This window comes from Petromyzon marinus, chromosome 39 (genome assembly GCF_048934315.1).
Source record: "Petromyzon marinus isolate PM22_M1 ecotype Great Lakes invasive population chromosome 39, UKy_Petmar_22M1.pri1.0, whole genome shotgun sequence".
NCBI classification, from domain to species: domain Eukaryota; kingdom Metazoa; phylum Chordata; class Hyperoartia; order Petromyzontiformes; family Petromyzontidae; genus Petromyzon; species Petromyzon marinus.
Window position 1 is genome coordinate 17,383,478 of NC_133705.1, and position 22,120 is coordinate 17,405,597.

The 22,120-nt window shown below is 51.8% G+C and overlaps 1 long non-coding RNA gene across 1 annotated transcript; it reads right to left on the reverse strand.

The window, feature by feature from the left end:
• Positions 1 to 3,878: 3,878 nt before the first annotated feature.
• LOC116950496 (uncharacterized) lies at positions 3,879 to 21,894 on the reverse strand. Its single transcript, XR_004404034.2, has 3 exons — positions 21,101 to 21,894; positions 10,115 to 10,567; positions 3,879 to 3,992 (listed from the first exon to the last, which is right to left on the reverse strand). It is a non-coding gene; the product is annotated as an uncharacterized LOC116950496 (long non-coding RNA).
• Between the last annotated feature and the right edge of the window lie 226 nt (positions 21,895 to 22,120).

The window sequence follows — 22,120 nt, forward strand, 5'->3', positions numbered from 1 at the left end:
CCAGACTGCACTGTGTATATGTAACCAGGCTGTGCTGTGTATATGTAACCAGGCAGCACTGTGTATATGTAACCAGGCAGCACTGTGTATATGTAACCAGGCTGCACTGTGTATATGTAACCAGGCAGCACTGTGTATATGTGACCAGACAGCACTGTGTATATGTAACCAGGCAGCACTGTGTATATGTGACCAGGCTGCACTGTGTATATGTAACCAGACAGCACTGTGTATTTGTAACCAGGCAGCACTGTGTATATGTAACCAGACTGCACTGTGTATATGTAACCAGGCTGCACTGTGTATATGTAACCAGGCTGCACTGTGTATATGTAACCAGGCAGCACTGTGTATATGTGACCAGACAGCACTGTGTATATGTAACCAGGCAGCACTGTGTATATGTAACCAGACTGCACTGTGTATATGTAACCAGACTGCACTGTGTATATGTAACCAGGCTGCACTGTGTATATGTAACCAGGCAGCACTGTGTATATGTGACCAGACAGCACTGTGTATATGTAACCAGGCAGCACTGTGTATATGTGACCAGGCTGCACTGTGTATATGTAACCAGACAGCACTGTGTATTTGTAACCAGGCAGCACTGTGTATATGTAACCAGACAGCACTGTGTATTTGTAACCAGGCAGCACTGTGTATATGTAACCAGAGAGCACTGTGTATATGTAACCAGGCTGCACTGTGTATGTGTAACCAGGTTGCACTGTGTATATGTAACCAGACAGCACTGTGTATATGTAACCAGGCTGTGCTGTGTATATGTAACCAGGCATCACTGTGTATATGTAACCAGACTGCACTGTGTATATGTAACCAGACTGCACTGTGTATATGTAACCAGACTGCACTGTGTATATGTGACCAGGCTGTACTGTGTATATGTAACCAGGCTGTGCTGTGTATATGTAACCAGGCTGTACTGTGTATATGTGACCAGGCTGCACTGTGTATATGTAACCAGGCTGCACTGTGTATATGTAACCAGACTGCACTGTGTATATGTAACCAGACTGCACTGTGTATATGTAACCAGACTGCACTGTGTATATGTAACCAGACAGCACTGTGTATATGTAACCAGGTTGCACTGTGTATATGTAACCAGACTGCACTGTGTATATGTAACCAGGCAGCACTGTGTATATGTAACCAGGCAGCACTGTGTATATGTAACCAGGCTGCACTGTGTATGTGTAACCAGGTTGCACTGTGTATATGTAACCAGGCAGCACTGTGTATATGTAACCAGGCTGCACTGTGTATATGTAACCAGGCTGCACTGTGTATATGTAACCAGACTGCACTGTGTATATGTAACCAGGCTGTGCTGTGTATATGTAACCAGACTGCACTGGGTATATGTAACCAGACTGCACTGTGTATATGTAACCAGGCTGCACTGTGTATATGTAACCAGGCTGCACTGTGTATATGTAACCAGGCTGCACTGTGTATATGTAACCAGGCTGCACTGTGTATATGTAACCAGACTGCACTGTGTATATGTAACCAGGCTGTGCTGTGTATATGTAACCAGACTGCACTGTGTATATGTAACCAGACTGCACTGTGTATATGTAACCAGGCAGCACTGTGTATATGTAACCAGACTGCACTGTGTATATGGAGCCAGGCAGCACTGTGTATATGTAACCAGGCTGTGCTGTGTATATGTAACCAGCCTGCACTGTGTATATGTAACCAGACTGCACTGTGTATATGTAACCAGGCTGTGCTGTGTATATGTAACCAGGCAGCACTGTGTATATGTAACCAGACTGCACTGTGTATATGTAACCAGGCAGCACTGTGTATATGTAACCAGGCTGCAATGTGTATATGTAACCAGACTTCGCTGTGTATATGTAACCAGGCTGTGCTATGTATATGTAACCAGGCAGCACTGTGTATATGTAACCAGACTGCACTGTGTATATGCAACCAGGCAGCACTGTGTATATGTGACCAGGCTGCACTGTGTATATGTGACCAGACAGCACTGTGTATATGTAACCAGGCAGCACTGTGTATATGTGACCAGGCTGCACTGTGTATATGTAACCAGACAGCACTGTGTATTTGTAACCAGGCAGCACTGTGTATATGTAACCAGACAGCACTGTGTATTTGTAACCAGGCAGCACTGTGTATATGTAACCAGAGAGCACTGTGTATATGTAACCAGGCTGCACTGTGTATGTGTAACCAGGTTGCACTGTGTATATGTAACCAGACAGCACTGTGTATATGTAACCAGGCTGTGCTGTGTATATGTAACCAGGCATCACTGTGTATATGTAACCAGACTGCACTGTGTATATGTAACCAGACTGCACTGTGTATATGTAACCAGACTGCACCGTGTATATGTAACCAGACTGCACTGTGTATATGTGACCAGGCTGTACTGTGTATATGTAACCAGGCTGTGCTGTGTATATGTAACCAGGCTGTACTGTGTATATGTGACCAGGCTGCACTGTGTATATGTAACCAGGCTGCACTGTGTATATGTAACCAGGCTGCACTGTGTATATGTAACCAGACTGCACTGTGTATATGTAACCAGACTGCACTGTGTATATGTAACCAGACAGCACTGTGTATATGTAACCAGGTTGCACTGTGTATATGTAACCAGGCTGCACTGTGTATATGTAACCAGACTGCACTGTGTATATGTAACCAGGCAGCACTGTGTATATGTAACCAGACTGCACTGTGTATATGTAACCAGACTGCACTGTGTATATGTAACCAGACAGCACTGTGTATATGTAACCAGGTTGCACTGTGTATATGTAACCAGGCTGCACTGTGTATATGTAACCAGACTGCACTGTGTATATGTAACCAGGCAGCACTGTGTATATGTAACCAGGCAGCACTGTGTATATGTAACCAGGCTGCACTGTGTATATGTAACCAGGCTGCACTGTGTATATGTAACCAGGCTGCACTGTGTATATGTAACCAGACTGCACTGTGTATATGTAACCAGGCTGTGCTGTGTATATGTAACCAGGCTGTGCTGTGTATATGTAACCGGGCTTTATAGTGTGCAGCAGACATAAATTCCCACGATGCTTCATGACGGCCGTTTAAACAAATTATCCACACAGTTTAGAAACAGAAGTGGCATCTTTATTTCATTCAGACATGAAATATCGAGTGCGGAGTTGCCAATATTTATCGCCTTAGCACGAGGCGATGCAGGCCGGGCTGCTCCATTTTCTCTCCACTATAGACCACACGGGAACACGTTTCTCAGTCAGCCTGGGGCTATCAACACCGCGTTTTTCACTCTGATGAAGTTAAATCCAGGGCTCGATACAAAGCAATTAATGCCACCCGACACCAAGATGCCAATGACCTCGCTGTCCGGGTCTAACTGCCTCCACGAGGGTTGCCTTATGTTCACGAACACGATCCAAGACATGTCGCTTCGTTTCCCCAATGTAACTACTGCCGCATACACAGCTTAGTTTGTAGACGCCGGGGTACTGCATGTCAGGGATCGTATCCTTCACAGATGGGATCAGATCACGAATTTTACCGTGTTAAATCATATGGCTTGTGTGCGCTGGAGCTTCCTGCAAGTATGCGGCTCTTGATGATCGACTCTCTCGCTCAGGAGGCATCGAGGAGGCTCGGTTTTCTTGTCCGCGTCAAAAGCTTTTCAACTTCGGACTTCGGCCTCAGCTAGAATCCTGCTGCTGCTGCTGCTGACGAGGCTGAGCTGGAGCAGCCAGCCAGCTCCCAGCTCACTGCACCGGTAGAGAGAGTTCAGAACAAAGCCATCGGTGTGATTGAAGTTCAAAGAACGCCTCGTGGCACGTGACACTCGACAAATGAGGAGAAGAGTTACCCTCGTGGTGCTGGGAGCTGACGGTGTGAGCGGCCGTGACCACGGCAGGCAGCGATGGCGAGGCCACGGCACGGCGATCTGGACGGCGCACGGGGACCTGCACAGGCCGTGATGACATGGAGGTCACAGGCCGTGATGACATGGAGGTCACAGGCCGTGATGACATGGAGGTCACAGGCCGTGATGACATGGAGGTCACAGGCCGTGATGACATGGAGGTCACAGGCAGTGATGACATGGAGGTCACAGGCCGTGATGACATGGAGGTCACAGGCCGTGATGACATGGAGGTCACAGGCCGTGATGACATGGAGGTCACAGGCCGTGATGACATGGAGGTCACAGGCAGTGATGACATGGAGGTCACAGGCCGTGATGACATGGAGGTCACAGGCCGTAATGACATGGAGGTCACAGGCAGTGATGACATGGAGGTCACAGGCCGTGATGACATGGAGGTCACAGGCAGTGATGACATGGAGGTCACAGGCCGTGATGACATAGAGGTCACAGGCCGTGATGACATGGAGGTCACAGGCAGTGATGACATGGAGGTCACAGGCCGTGATGACATGGAGGTCACAGGCAGTGATGACATGGAGGTCACAGGCCGTGATGACATGGAGGTCACAGGCCGTGATGACATGGAGGTCACAGGCCGTGATGACATGGAGGTCACAGGCAGTGATGACATGGAGGTCACAGGCCGTGATGACATGGAGGTCACAGGCCGTGATGACATGGAGGTCACAGGCAGTGATGACATGGAGGTCACAGGCCGTGATGACATGGAGGTCACAGGCCGTGATGACATGGAGGTCACAGGCAGTGATGACATGGAGGTCACAGGCCGTGATGACATGGAGGTCACAGGCAGTGATGACATGGAGGTCACAGGCCGTGATGACATGGAGGTCACAGGCCGTGATGACATGGAGGTCACAGGCCGTGATGACATGGAGGTCACAGGCAGTGATGACATGGAGGTCACAGGCCGTGATGACATGGAGGTCACAGGCAGTGATGACATGGAGGTCACAGGCCGTGATGACATGGAGGTCACAGGCAGTGATGACATGGAGGTCACAGGCCGTGATGACATGGAGGTCACAGGCCGTGATGACATGGAGGTCACAGGCCGTGATGACATGGAGGTCACAGGCAGTGATGACATGGAGGTCACAGGCCGTGATGACATGGAGGTCACAGGCCGTGATGACATGGAGGTCACAGGCCGTGATGACATGGAGGTCACAGGCCGTGATGACATGGAGGTCACAGGCCGTGATGACATGGAGGTCACAGGCCGTGATGATATGGAGGTCACAGGCAGTGATGACATGGAGGTCACAGGCCGTGATGACATGGAGGTCACAGGCCGTGATGACATGGAGGTCACAGGCCGTGATGACATCGAGGTCACAGGCCGTGATGACATGGAGGTCACAGGCAGTGATGACATGGAGGTCACAGGCAGTGATGATATGGAGGTCACAGGCCGTAATGACATGGAGGTCACAGGCTGTAATGACATGGAGGTCACAGGCAGTGATGACATGGAGGTCACAGGCAGTGATGACATGGAGGTCACAGGCCGTAATGACATGGAGGTCACAGGCCGTGATGACATGGAGGTCACAGGCATTGATGACATGGAGGTCACAGGCAGTGATGACATGGAGGTCACAGGCAGTGATGACATGGAGGTCACAGGCAGTGATGACATGGAGGTCACAGGCCGTGATGACATGGAGGTCACAGGCCGTGATGACATCGAGGTCACAGGCCGTGATGACATGGAGGTCACAGGCAGTGATGACATGGAGGTCACAGGCCGTAATGACATGGAGGTCACAGGCCGTGATGACATGGAGGTCACAGGCCGTGATGACATGGAGGTCACAGGCCGTGATGACATGGAGGTCACAGGCCGTGATGACATGGAGGTCACAGGCCGTGATGACATGGAGGTCACAGGCCGTGATGACATGGAGGTCACAGGCAGTGATGACATGGAAGTCACAGGCAGTGATGACATGGAGGTCACAGGCCGTGATGACATGGAGGTCACAGGCCGTGATGACATGGAGGTCACAGGCAGTGATGACATGGAGGTCACAGGCCGTGATGACATGGAGGTCACAGGCCCTGATGACATGGAGGTCACAGGCCGTGATGACATGGAGGTCACAGGCCGTGATGACATGGAGGTCACAGGCCGTGATGATATGGAGGTCACAGGCAGTGATGACATGGAGGTCACAGGCAGTGATGACATGGAGGTCACAGGCCGTGATGACATGGAGGTCACAGGCCGTGATGACATCGAGGTCACAGGCCGTGATGACATGGAGGTCACAGGCAGTGATGACATGGAGGTCACAGGCAGTGATGATATGGAGGTCACAGGCCGTAATGACATGGAGGTCACAGGCAGTGATGATATGGAGGTCACAGGCCGTGATGACATGGAGGTCACAGGCAGTGATGACATGGAGGTCACAGGCCGTAATGACATGGAGGTCACAGGCCGTGATGACATGGAGGTCACAGGCATTGATGACATGGAGGTCACAGGCAGTGATGACATGGAGGTCACAGGCAGTGATGACATGGAGGTCACAGGCCGTGATGACATGGAGGTCACAGGCCGTAATGACATGGAGGTCACAGGCCGTGATGACATGGAGGTCACAGGCCGTGATGACATGGAGGTCACAGGCCGTGATGACATGGAGGTCACAGGCCGTGATGACATGGAGGTCACAGGCCGTGATGACATGGAGGTCACAGGCCGTGATGACATGGAGGTCACAGGCCGTGATGACATGGAGGTCACAGGCCGTGATGACATGGAGGTCACAGGCCGTGATGACATGGAGGTCACAGGCCGTGATGACATGGAAGTCACAGGCAGTGATGACATGGAAGTCACAGGCAGTGATGACATGGAGGTCACAGGCCGTGATGACATGGAGGTCACAGGCCGTGATGACATGGAGGTCACAGGCCGTGATGACATCGAGGTCACAGGCCGTGATGACATGGAGGTCACAGGCAGTGATGACATGGAGGTCACAGGCAGTGATGATATGGAGGTCACAGGCCGTAATGACATGGAGGTCACAGGCTGTAATGACATGGAGGTCACAGGCAGTGATGACATGGAGGTCACAGGCAGTGATGACATGGAGGTCACAGGCCGTAATGACATGGAGGTCACAGGCCGTGATGACATGGAGGTCACAGGCATTGATGACATGGAGGTCACAGGCAGTGATGACATGGAGGTCACAGGCAGTGATGACATGGAGGTCACAGGCAGTGATGACATGGAGGTCACAGGCCGTGATGACATGGAGGTCACAGGCCGTGATGACATCGAGGTCACAGGCCGTGATGACATGGAGGTCACAGGCAGTGATGACATGGTGGTCACAGGCCGTAATGACATGGAGGTCACAGGCCGTGATGACATGGAGGTCACAGGCAGTGATGACATGGAGGTCACAGGCAGTGATGACATGGAGGTCACAGGCCGTGATGACATGGAGGTCACAGGCCGTAATGACATGGAGGTCACAGGCCGTGATGACATGGAGGTCACAGGCCGTGATGACATGGAGGTCACAGGCCGTGATGACATGGAGGTCACAGGCCGTGATGACATGGAGGTCACAGGCCGTGATGACATGGAGGTCACAGGCCGTGATGACATGGAGGTCACAGGCCGTGATGACATGGAGGTCACAGGCCGTGATGACATGGAGGTCACAGGCCGTGATGACATGGAGGTCACAGGCCGTGATGACATGGAGGTCACAGGCCGTGATGACATGGAGGTCACAGGCCGTGATGACATGGAGGTCACAGGCCGTGATGATATGGAGGTCACAGGCAGTGATGACATGGAGGTCACAGGCAGTGATGACATGGAGGTCACAGGCCGTGATGACATGGAGGTCACAGGCCGTGATGACATGGAGGTCACAGGCCGTGATGACATCGAGGTCACAGGCCGTGATGACATGGAGGTCACAGGCAGTGATGACATGGAGGTCACAGGCAGTGATGATATGGAGGTCACAGGCCGTAATGACATGGAGGTCACAGGCAGTGATGATATGGAGGTCACAGGCCGTGATGACATGGAGGTCACAGGCAGTGATGACATGGAGGTCACAGGCCGTAATGACATGGAGGTCACAGGCCGTGATGACATGGAGGTCACAGGCATTGATGACATGGAGGTCACAGGCAGTGATGACATGGAGGTCACAGGCAGTGATGACATGGAGGTCACAGGCCGTGATGACATGGAGGTCACAGGCCGTAATGACATGGAGGTCACAGGCCGTGATGACATGGAGGTCACAGGCCGTGATGACATGGAGGTCACAGGCCGTGATGACATGGAGGTCACAGGCCGTGATGACATGGAGGTCACAGGCCGTGATGACATGGAGGTCACAGGCCGTGATGACATGGAGGTCACAGGCCGTGATGACATGGAGGTCACAGGCAGTGATGACATGGAGGTCACAGGCCGTGATGACATGGAGGTCACAGGCCGTGATGACATGGAAGTCACAGGCAGTGATGACATGGAAGTCACAGGCAGTGATGACATGGAGGTCACAGGCCGTGATGACATGGAGGTCACAGGCCGTGATGACATGGAGGTCACAGGCCGTGATGACATCGAGGTCACAGGCCGTGATGACATGGAGGTCACAGGCAGTGATGACATGGAGGTCACAGGCAGTGATGATATGGAGGTCACAGGCCGTGATGACATGGAGGTCACAGGCTGTAATGACATGGAGGTCACAGGCAGTGATGACATGGAGGTCACAGGCAGTGATGACATGGAGGTCACAGGCCGTAATGACATGGAGGTCACAGGCCGTGATGACATGGAGGTCACAGGCATTGATGACATGGAGGTCACAGGCAGTGATGACATGGAGGTCACAGGCAGTGATGACATGGAGGTCACAGGCAGTGATGACATGGAGGTCACAGGCCGTGATGACATGGAGGTCACAGGCCGTGATGACATCGAGGTCACAGGCCGTGATGACATGGAGGTCACAGGCAGTGATGACATGGTGGTCACAGGCCGTAATGACATGGAGGTCACAGGCCGTGATGACATGGAGGTCACAGGCAGTGATGACATGGAGGTCACAGGCAGTGATGACATGGAGGTCACAGGCCGTGATGACATGGAGGTCACAGGCCGTAATGACATGGAGGTCACAGGCCGTGATGACATGGAGGTCACAGGCCGTGATGACATGGAGGTCACAGGCCGTGATGACATGGAGGTCACAGGCCGTGATGACATGGAGGTCACAGGCCGTGATGACATGGAGGTCACAGGCCGTGATGACATGGAGGTCACAGGCCGTGATGACATGGAGGTCACAGGCCGTGATGACATGGAGGTCACAGGCCGTGATGACATGGAGGTCACAGGCCGTGATGATATGGAGGTCACAGGCAGTGATGACATGGAAGTCACAGGCAGTGATGACATGGAGGTCACAGGCCGTGATGACATGGAGGTCACAGGCCGTGATGACATGGAGGTCACAGGCCGTGATGACATCGAGGTCACAGGCCGTGATGACATGGAGGTCACAGGCAGTGATGACATGGAGGTCACAGGCAGTGATGATATGGAGGTCACAGGCCGTAATGACATGGAGGTCACAGGCAGTGATGATATGGAGGTCACAGGCTGGAATGACATGGAGGTCACAGGCAGTGATGACATGGAGGTCACAGGCCGTAATGACATGGAGGTCACAGGCCGTGATGACATGGAGGTCACAGGCATTGATGACATGGAGGTCACAGGCAGTGATGACATGGAGGTCACAGGCAGTGATGACATGGAGGTCACAGGCAGTGATGACATGGAGGTCACAGGCCGTAATGACATGGAGGTCACAGGCCGTGATGACATGGAGGTCACAGGCAGTGATGACATGGAGGTCACGGGCAGTGATGACAAGGAGGTCACAGGCAGTGTTTCGACATCACGGTTCGTTTCACAGCACGGACCTTTATACTGTTTGTTGCTGGCCGATTGACGTTCTATCTCTCTGGGCCCTGTGCTCAGTAACCGTTTTAGAAAATAAATAAATCAGTCGCCGATGCCCCTAATGGAGAGAGAGTGGGAAAGCAATGGGCGCCCTCCGAATCCTTCACCTGTGTGCGCCTTTGGCGTTGTATGCATGCCTGTCGAACTTCTTTCGCACCGTACGTAGCCAACCGTGCTCTCTCGGAAGTGCAGGAGAAGGAGTCGGAGGCGCGGGGGCAGAGGCAGAGAGAGCGCGGGACGCAGCTCCCAGTGGAGGTGCCGCGCTGTGAGGACTCTCCAGAAATACATTCCGTGGAAAAATGACGCTGTGAAAATGTCAAACCTGCCCAGTTTGTTTACGTTTAACGCCTCTGCCGAGATGAATAATCCGGCGTAGGGACTCATTCCGTCTCCTAGCGGTGCAGCGTTGGCCCCCTGGAGGAGCTCGGCGCGCTTGTCCCGCGGCAGCGGCGTCAACTGCGGGACTGGGCCCAGGTGGCCGAGCGGCCGGCGCTGGGCCCGGAGCGTCACGGGGCCGTCGCCTCCACGCCACTCCCTGCCCCGCTGGCTGCCTCCGTTTCCTTTCGTAGTCGGACACAAACCAACTCAACCGACAAGTCGCCTCCTTCCCACATCTGTCACTCCACGCCAAATAAAAACAAATCTGTCTACATTCTTCTTGAAGAGCATCATTTCAGCAGGATTCGTTACAGACAAGCAAGCTCTCAACCGGTTTTGGCGTTTAGTGTCTCATCGACAGAGTCAGGCTTGTTTGAACAAATGCTGATGAGCTGCCAGATTTATCCAAATGTTAAAGACATTGATTTTTTATTTAGAGGGAGAGATATGTGAAGGGGGCGAAGTGTCTGGGTATTTGTGTTGATGTATTCTTCACATTGATGCTAGTGCTTTCTGTTGTGCGTCTTACTAGGACCCAGATCGAACTGGGAAGGTCTTCTGGAAGTTCGACAGCATTGACTCAAGCAAGACTGACTCTTGATGAGACACTGAATACTGAATCAATGCTGTTGATATTATGCACTTACAGAATGCCATGTTGGTTGATGGGATGTGTAAAATACGTTACTTTACGTTTCACGTGGAGGCGAGAGACGCGTGTATTGTCCGCTCGTTTATTCTGTGTGTGGGTGTGAAGGGGGAGAGAGGAACTGGTGACAGTCTGGAACGCAACGGCCCCCGGTGCCACCGCGACCATCCCCACCACCATACCATCCTCACCACCATCGTCACCACCATCCTCACCACCATCATCACCACCATCCTCACCACCATCGTCACCACCATCCTCACCACCATCATCACCACCATCCTCACCACCATCGTCACCACCATCCTCACCACCATACCATCCTCACCACCATCATCACCACCATCCTCACCACCATGCTCACCACCATCCTCACCACCGTCCTTACCACCATCCTCACCACCATCCTTACCACCATCCTCACCACCATCCTTACCACCATCCTCACCACCATCCTCCCCACCATCCTCACCATCCTCACCATCATTACCACCATCCTCACCACCATCATCACCACCATCCTCACCATCCTCACCACCATCCTTACCACCATCCTCACCACCATCCTTACCACCATCCTCACCACCATCCTTACCACCATCCTCACCATCCTCCCCACCATCCTCCCCACCATCCTCCCCACCATCCTCACCACCATCCTCACCACCATGCTCACCACCATCACCACCATCCTCACCACCATCGTCACCACCATCCTCACCACCATCCTCACCACCATCGTCACCACCATCCTCACTACCATACCATCCTCACCACCATCATCACCACCATCCTCACCACCATGCTCACCACCATCCTCACCACCGTTCTTACCACCATCCTCACCACCATCCTTACCACCATCCTCACCACCATCCTTACCACCATCCTCATCACCATCCTCCCCACCATCCTCACCATCCTCACCACCATTACCACCATCCTCACCACCATCATCACCACCATCCTCACCATCCTCACCACCATCCTTACCACCATCCTCACCACCATCCTTACCACCATCCTCACCACCATCCTTACCACCATCCTCACCATCCTCCCCACCATCCTCCCCACCATCCTCACCACCATCCTCACCACCATGCTCACCACCATCACCACCATCCTCACCACCGTCCTTACCACCATCCTCACCACCATCCTTACCACCATCCTCACCACCATCCTTACCACCATCCTCACCACCATCCTCCCCACCATCCTCACCATCCTCACCACCATTACCACCATCCTCACCACCATCATCACCACCATCCTCACCATCCTCACCACCATCACCACCACCTCACCACCATCCTTACCACCATCCTCACCACCATCCTTATCACCATCCTCACCACCATCCTTACCACCATCCTCACCACCATCCTCACCACCATCCTTCCCACCATCCTTACCACCATCCTCACCACCATCCTCACCACCATCCTCACCACCATTATCACCACCATCCTCACCACCATCCTCCCCACCATTCTCACCACCATCATCACCACCACCATCCGCGCGCAGCGAACAGCAGCTTACAGAGAGAGATTGGGGAGAGGGGCTGGTCCAAGGACGGAGGGAGCCTTAGGGCTAGGGTTGTTCCCCTGTTCCGGGCTGGTCCCGGATCACTCCGGGACTTAGCATACCTGTTCTGGTGGCATCAGGAACTAATTTGTATCGAGATCTGGTGCCGGTGTTATTACTGCGCCGTGTTGATCATAGACCTTGGCTGACTGGGTGACGAGCGTGGGTATTCACTGTGCAGGAGGTGATCCGAGGAATTGGCCATGCGCCTCACCGAGTCTTTGATTCGGCACGGTCCTGCATTGAGCATTTTGCTTATTTCGTTTTTTTTTACAGCTGTCACTGCTGCCCCTGCCAAGGCGTTGCTGTTTGTCATTCAGGCCGTGCTTGTGCTTCGTGGCGCATTGAGCCACGCGTCGTGAGGCTGCTTCACGGAGAGCTGTGGGACGGCTCGTGCAGGGAGAATTTGAGCCACATGGAGCCACGCGGAACCACTCCTCTGTGCTCCGCGTCGCCTCCTTCTCCGACTCCTCCTCCTCATCGCTTTTCAGCATTCCATATCCGGTGGTGCTGATCAACCAAATGATTACCCCATTTTCCCACGTGATACTATTGATGTAATTGGCTCTGTTTGGTGCTGGAGGGTTACATCTACACGACAATCTCACACAAGAGACATGCAATTTGAACATACGAGTAGTCGTGAAAGCCGACATATGAATGTGTGTTTTAGATCTATGTGAGGTTTGCGTTCATGAAAACTGGCGCTCCATCACTGCCGGGCCCACGCCGCCGGACGAGGGGGGGGGGGGGCACGCGTCACAATGGAGAGGAGTCACAGAGCGCGCGTGGCGTCAAGTTGGCGAGTTCTGACGCCGCTCTCGAGATGATCGCCCCGCGGTGTCTCTGGGGCGCTCGTGACGGACTCGCTCGACGCGTGCCACTCCGAGGCAAACGCCCGACCGCGTGTTCAGACGTCCGCGTCGAGAGCCGCGGTCGTGCCCCCCCCTGCACCGACCACCGCGCCGCGCGAACGGCGCGGCCGTGGTTGTCTCATTCGGATTAATTCCCTGCGCGGCCAGCCACTTGAAAGCATCGCAGCAGCCGCCGCGTCCGCAGGGGGTGGGGGTGAGACGCGGATTTAAACCCCCATCCCCCTTTCAAAGTGCGCGGCGCGTTTGATGCGGGCGCCGTTGCCGCCGGACAGGAAGAGGTCTGCGATGGCCACCGCTGCGCTGGGCTCGGCCGCTTCGTCACTCGCGCAGCCAAGCGGCTGAGCCCGACGACTCGACGGGCTCAGGGCGAGTGTTTGAGTTTGGCCGCTCGGCGAGCGCGGACTCGGGGGGCCGTGGCGCTGCCCGGGGGCGGCCTGGAGAAGTTGCGCGGCTCGGCACGAAGACGGGCGTCGATTCCGGACTGTGCCTCGAGTGGCAACTCGGAGAGGCGCGCTCTCATTCAGGCACAGAGACGCCTCAGTACGGAACGAGCTGACGCACTCACGAACATGTAGATGATGACCTAATGTCATTACCATTTCTCATTAAAATGCACTCGCACAACCGCGGCAGCAGCTCGAGTGCATTCTACACGAACCGGCGGTGTTCTCCATCAAATGATGTATATGCACATAATTATGTGTTTTACTTCGTGAGATATTAATGTATCAATGCAAACGGTATAAGTAATAGATTTAAAATCTGTGTGTACGTGTCTGGTGGCGTGTTTTATTTCTGGTAATTGACACTCTGGACAGCCTTGCAACCGAGAAGCTCCATCTCTAGGGATGTTCCAGGTCAAAACAAGTCGCCAAGGAGCTGCGTGAGAGCCGCGTGCCAGTGCAGTGCTTCGCGCGCTGTGACCCCGGCGACCCGAGGTCAATTTCCGCTCACGACCAATTGCGATACAAGTGGCAAATATTTAAACCGATCCTGGTCCTGCTATTGGTTGACTCACCCTTAAATGAGTACCTGGTGCGGTGTGTAAACATCGCCACTGGGGAGACAAAGGCGGCCGGGCGTGGTGTTGGCCACCCACCCCCTCGTGTGCCGCGCCAGCCTCGCGTGCTGCCCTGTGGCCGTGTCCACTCCGCCTGCGGGCGAATTCCGGCCCGGTCGTGGTTCGGCACGAGGCGTTCATTGCAGGGCTTCGGGGTGAATTCGTATGCTTCTAATGGGGTAAGGAATGCAGCCTCCTATCTTAAGAACCCTTTCCAAACGCTGATTCTGTAATATTTGTGCTGCATGTTTCTGCAACCGGGCAGAGATTTATCCGAGCGGTGTCGCCACTACGCGCTTGTTTAGTTCTTGCACTGGGTTATTACGTTAATATATTTTCAGCCAAAGATAGTGACACTCCCTTTAGAGTGACACTATCTTTTCTGCGCCACTGTGCCCCTCCTGTGCCATCGTGTACCCGCCACGCCTGTGCCACCAGCTCTCCCTCTCGAAGTGCCGCCGGCGAGCATGACAAAGACTGCTGTGCTTTACGTGGCTGCCAGGCGCAGTAAATTTCCTTCACACTCCTAAATGACGGAGCGTGAAAATAAACCCCCAGCTGACATCAGCGCTCTCCGCATTCACGCCGCAGCCGCCTCCTCCTCCACATAGCTCAGCCACGCGTGTACACACAAAAACAAAGATCCCCCATATAGCCTTCAACAGGCTACTGGGGCATGTGCTGTTAGCTAGCGTGTGTAGTGGCCAGCACCGCACCCGGTCGCCTTTGTCTCGCCAGTGCTGATGTTTACACACCATCCATGTTTACTCAATTAAGGACTGAGTGGCCCTTGGCAGTCCCAGGACTGGTTAAGATTCTAGATTTGAAGCTTTCGTGACTGCAAGGATCCATACTCTTTGGTTCTATTCGGTAAAGTCACGTAGGTACAAAATAAAATAACAAAAATCACGACGTTTCGGCCACAACACAAGTGGCCTTCATCAGGTGAAGGGACCGTGCTGTCATGAGGACAGCGTTGGAGTGAAAACAGCCAAGCCCAGGTCGCGTCCTTTAAGCTGTGTGGGAGGAAGCAAAACGCTTGACAAAGGAATTAGTATAAAAATGAGCACGATATACGTAGGAGGTGCATGGGCCATGATGGACCAGGAGCGGGTGGGGACCATGACGGACCAGCAGTGGGGGGTGGGGGGGAGTAGAGTGAGTGAGTGGAGTGAGTGGAGTGAGTGAGTGGGGTGAGTGGAGTGAGTGAGGTGAGTGAGTAGAGTGAGTGAGTGGAGAGTGAGTGGAGTGAGTGAGTGGAGTGAGTGAGTGGAGTGAGTGAGTAGAGTGAGTGGAGTGAGTGGGGTGAGTGAGTGGAGTGGGTGAGTGGAGTGGGTGGAGTGAGTGAGTAAGTGGAGTGAGTGGAGTGAGTGAGTGGAGTGAGTGAGTGGAGTGAGTGAGTGGAGTGAGTGAGTGAGTGGAGTGAGTGAGTGGAGTGAGTGGAGTGAGTGAGTGGAGTGAGTGGAGTGAGTGGAGTGGAGTGAGTGGAGTGAGTGGAGTGAGTGGAGTGAGTGGAGTGGAGTGAGTGGAGTGGAGTGAGTGGAGTGAGTGGAGTGGAGTGAGTGGAGTGAGTGGAGTGGAGTGAGTGGAGTGAGTGGAGTGAGTGGAGTGAGTGGAGTGGAGTGAGTGGAGTGAGTGGAGTGAGTCAGTGGAGAGAAATACGCAGCTGTGAATGTTTGGGATACCACTAGGTGAAGGGGCCGTGCTGTCATGAGGACAGCGTTGGAGTGAAAACAGCCAAGCCCAGGTCGCGTCCTTTAAGCTGTGTGGGAGGAAGCAAAACGCTTGACAAAGGAATTAGCATAAAAATGAGCACGATGTACGTAGGAGGTGCATGGGCCATGATGGACCAGGGGCGGGTGGGGACCATACCATGATGGACCAGCAGCGGGGGGGGGGGGGGGGGTAGAGTGAGTGAGTGGAGTGAGTGAGTGGAGTGAGTGAGTGGAGTGAGTGAGTGGAGTGAGTGAGTGGAGTGGAGTGAGTGGAGTGAGTTGAGTGAGTGGAGTGAGTAGAGAGAAATAAGCAGCTGTGAAAGTTTGGAATACCATTACTTGAAAAAAATGTCACTGTACCATTGAAAATTAGTTTAATGTTTGGTTTGATTTAGAACATCTTTCCAATGATTGCTTAATTTGAAACCATCCTCTCGGTTGAAATTGTGTCTGTGTTTGTAAATCTGAATTGCCTCGTGGACAAATCTCTGATAAAAACCCGTGGGTTTGCAGAGAACCTTGGTATCGGAGAAAACTATATCGTGATCACCCACAGCGTTATAACAGTGGTCAGCTACGGCAGAATAATTCGTTTTGCCGTGTTTCAAATCTGATTTGTGCTCGCAAATTCCGTGACCTGATCCCATCCGTGAAGGATGTCGTTCCTGACTTATATCGAGGACGAAGCGACATGTCTCTGACCGAATTCGCGAGCACAAATCAGATTTGAAACACGGCAGAACGAATTATTCTGCCGTAGCTGACCACTGTTACAACGCTGTGGGTGATCACGATATAGTTTTCTCCGATACCAAGGTTCTCTGCAAACCCACGGGATCTTATCAGAGATTTGTCCACGAGGCAATTCAGATTTACAGATACAGACACAATTTTAACCGAGAGGATGGTTTCAAATTAAGCAATCATTGGAAAGATGTTCTAAATCAAACCAAACATTAAACTAATTTTCAATGGTACAGTGACATTTTTTTCAAGTAGTGGTATCCCAAACTTTCACAGCTGCTTATTTCTCTCCACTCACTCACTCCACTCACTCACTCCACTCACTCACTCCACTCACTCACTCACTCCACCCACTCACTCCACTCACTCACTCCACTCACTCCACTCACTCACTCCACTCACTCTATCTACTCACTCCACTCACTCCACTCACTCACTCCACTCACCCTACTCACTCCACTCACTCCACTCACTCACTCCACTCACCCCACTCACTCCACTCACTCACTCCACTCACTCACTCCACTCACTCTATCTACTCACTCCACTCACTCCACTCACTCCACTCACTCACTCCACTCACTCACTCACTCCACTCACTCACTCCACCCACTCACTCCACTCACTCACTCCACTCACTCACTCCACTCACTCACTCCACTCGCTCACCCCACTCACTCCACTCACTCACTCCACTCCACTCACTCCACTCACTCACTCACTCCACTCACTCACTCCACTCACCCCACTCACTCACTCCACTCACTCACTCCACTCACCCCACTCACTCACTCCACTCACTCCACTCACTCACTCCACTCACTCCACTCACTCACTCACTCCACTCACTCCACTCACTCCACTCCACTCACTCCACTCACCCCACTCACTCACTCTACTCACTCCACTCACTCCACTCACTCACTCTACTCCCCCCCCCCCCCCGCTGCTGGTCCGTCATGGTCCCCACCTGCGCCTGGTCCATCATGGTCTATGCACCTCCTACGTACATCGTGCTTCCTCCCACACAGCTTAAAGGACGCGACCTGGGCTTGGCTGTTTTCACTCCAACGCTGTCCTCATGACAGCACGGTCCCTTCACCTGATGAAGGCCACTTGTGTTGTGGCCAAAACGTCGTGATTTTTGTTATTTTATTTTTTACCTACGTGACTTTACCGAATAGAACCAAAGAGTCCTGGTTAAGATGTTAGTCGCCGTTATTGGTCGTGAGCGGAAATTGAAGTCGGGTCGCCGGGTCAGTAGCGCAGTGCTTCTAATGGCTAATCACTGCGCCACCGCTCCCCACACGCCTGCTCCTGCCCGAATGCACGCGAACGCGGATACACATTCAACTTCAGTCATTCTCAAAAAGAACCAACGTTGTTAACACTTTTATCAACACTATTATGGTAATAGTTGTATGTGTTACTTGAATATTGGTGAGAATAATTAGATATGGAACGGTGATGCTTGTAATAGTATACATTTAATTATAACTATAGCAACCTGTACGTCATTTGGACGAGGCTATTAGCCAGCCAGAAAACAACTTGTACTTATTTTAGAACACAGTGTAGTAGTATATCGTCAGTTCGCGCACGCACGTTCGCATCATGCCGTGCATTCCACTGCACGTGGGTGCTGCTGCCGCCGCCGGTATAAATTAGACGCGAAGTCTTTATTGCCGCTGCTGCCTGTAACGTGAATCGGAGCAATCACGCACAGTTCCAGAGTCAATTTAAAGCCGCCTGCTCCCCAGAGGGACGGCGGAGGAATAAGATTGTGATGAGTTTCTGCTGGGGTCCGTGAGCTTCGTGATCTGCATCGCGACGACCGGCGGCAGTGACGCCGGGGCGCGTGACGGGAATTATTGAAACCTGGCCTGGCCACTGCGCCTGGCACGGCCGTAGCGAGGTTGCCATCAATCCCGCCTTTAATCCGGACACTTCGGGAAATCGTCATCTGTACGTCAGATGGTGGGGCATGGACATGTACCGAGATCTTTTACCAGTGTTGCTGTGTTGAACTCGATCACGGTAATGTGCACAGTGATGATAATCGACCGACAGGGCCGTCCTCGCGCCGTCCCCAACATCACCACCACCACCGTGTCCACCACCGTGCCCACCACCACCATCACCACCACCACCGTGTCCACCACCGTGTCCACCACCTCACTCTCAGAGTTGCTACATAACTCGTGGCGACGGCAACACCTCGAGGATTTATTGGCGAGCAATGCCCAGCGCCGGTGCCAGGTAGCGAGCGAGCGAGAGCGGCGATGCCTTTTATGGCGTTAATAGTGCGGGAGCATTACTCTGCCAAGCAGATTGCAGATGACAGACATTTCATAATGGCACATAAACTGCAATGTTAACCCATTGTACGTGGCACTCGCAAGTATCGATACAATCCGTTCAGACGCGGACTGTGGATGGGTGCCAATTTGCTCTGGAGCTGTGGATTCGCTTTAGATGATCGATGCACTCACGGCTGGGCTGGAGATGGAATAGTAAAGTGCTTGCGGCCTCTGATTTGCAGAGTACAATGTCTCAACATTGTCTCGGTGCGTCTCGCGATAAAGTTGTAGAAATGAGCTCAACTGGAGGCAGATACGATCTGGCGAACTGAGCTGTTGAATCCGAGTTCTATTCACAAGGAGATGGGTCATGTCTGAGGAATGCGAATTACGAAGTATTTGGCAGTCTCCGTAGAGCGCTCTTGACTAATAGGTGCTCGCTGTAAGGTCACGCTCGCCTTTGCGGTAGGCGAAGGTGTCACTCATTTGTCTGTATGCTCCCTCCCTGGAAAGATCGCTCCGCCAGATAATAACTGAGCCCGCTTTATCGCCCGGTAGCATAACGATGTCATCACGTGCCTTGAGAGTTCCTGCTATAAATAAGCAGACAATTCGCCTCCTTCCGACATCTGCCGCTTCTCTTAAATAAAAATATTTTTTTTACATCCCATCAACAACATGACCTTCGAAGAGTGCATACATTGAGCAACATTGGTTCAACACAAGCAACACTCTGGGCTGGTTTTGATATACGGTGTCTCATCAGCAGCATCAGGCTCTCGTGAGTCAATTAAATAAATGTTTCTTGATGACCAGTTTTAAATTAACGTATGAATAATTATTTACGAGTAGCTTTTGAGTACCAGACAGATCCTTCAATCATCAAAAGTATTTTAAATATATTAATTTATATTCAAAGTCAAATTATACAATGTTGCTGGTACAATGCATTGTGGGAAGGTTTGTTCTTGTGAGGACTGACAAGGCGCAAGTGGTCATCATAAAAAATAAATATCCTCAGACCCCAACTCTCATCATTCCCTCTTCCTCTATGTTTATGTACATTAACATCATGCTAATTTCTCACATTAACATCATGCTAATCCCTCACATTAACATAGCCACTTCCGTGCCCTATAATTTCTCACATTAACATCATGCTAATCCCTCACATTAACATAGCCACTTCCGTGCCCTCTAATTTCTCACATTAACATCATGCTAATCTCTCACATTAACATAGCCACTTCCGTGCTCTCTAATTTCTCACATTAACATCATGCTAATCCCTCACATTAACATAGCCACTTCCGTGCTCTCTAATTTCTCACATTAACATCATGCTAATCCCTCACATTAACATAGCCACTTCCGTGCTCTCTAATTTCTCACATTAACATCATGCTAATCTCTCACATTAACATAGCCACTTCCGTGCCCTCTAATTTCTCACATTAACATCATGCTAATCTCTCACATTAACATAGCCACTTCCGTGCCCTCTAATTTCTCGCATTGACATCATGCTAATCCCTCACATTAACATAGCCACTTCCGTGCCCTCGTTCAGGATGCCGCTCTCCTATCTTACAGTTACATGCTAATCTCTCACATTAACATCATGCTAATTTCTCACATTAACATCACTAGCCTCGGCCACTTCTTTATGACCCTTGAGCTACACCCATTTCAAACCTTTTAAAACAGTCTGCCTCAGCCGCAGACCATGCTTTCCCACCTGATGACGGACGCTTGTGTTGCGCCCGAAACGTGACTTACCGAAAGAACCAAAGAGTATGGATTCCTGCAGTCACGAAAGCTTCAAATCAAGATTGAGTTTATTTTTATAATTGTGTCGAGGTGGCTGGACTGTGGATTCCCTCGCCTCTAAATAATTCTCTCTCTCCGGCTGGATTGCTGCCTGCCTGGCGGACTGGTGCGCATGTTCACGTTAGTGATGTCACCGCGCACGCCGCGGGATGACGTCACCCACATCCCACAGCGTTCGGCTGGGATCGTGCGCGTTGACGTCACGCCTCCTTTTCCACCCACCGAGCACTTCGGCAGCGAGTCGCCGCACGAACGCGACAGAGGACGGAGTGCCGGCGAGGGACATCGCGGAGGGAGGAAGAGACGGAGAGGAATGGTGAGGAGAGGGTGAAAGGACATGCAGTGGAGAGGAAAGCGACAAGCGGCGGGAGAGAGGGTGACGGAGCGGCAAGAGAGATCGAGGTGTGGGAATAGGGAGTGCGAAGTTCCATTTAGTTCAATTTATTTGGTATAGCCCTGTGAGCCATTCGGCTCTTAAATCGGGTGCAACCGCAACAAAAAAAACATGAACAAGAAATAATCTTAAAGTGACTTTGTGACTGTGCAAACATAAAATCCAGGAATAAAACATCAAAATATTCCTCAAAAAGCACCGTACACCAACGCTGTGTGCAAAAATCCCAGTGGGATGCAAGTCAAACAACAACAACCACAAGACAACTAAGATTAAGGCCATCAGTTTAAATCCGTACTACAATAAACAAAAACATGGCCAAACCAAAAAAACGTTTTCGAAATCACCAAAACAAAGCCATAAATGCAATATAACAGTGATCACAGGGACTGTGACCTAATTTTTTACAATATACTACATAAATAACATATAACAAACAAACCCTAGAGCCATAGCTGGCTGCATGAGTCACTCCACAACAACAGGAGCATCAGTCGGAGTATCACATTTTTCAATGCACCTTTAAGATCAGCACGCTAAATCAAAATACAGATAATACTTTGCAGCGGTCATCC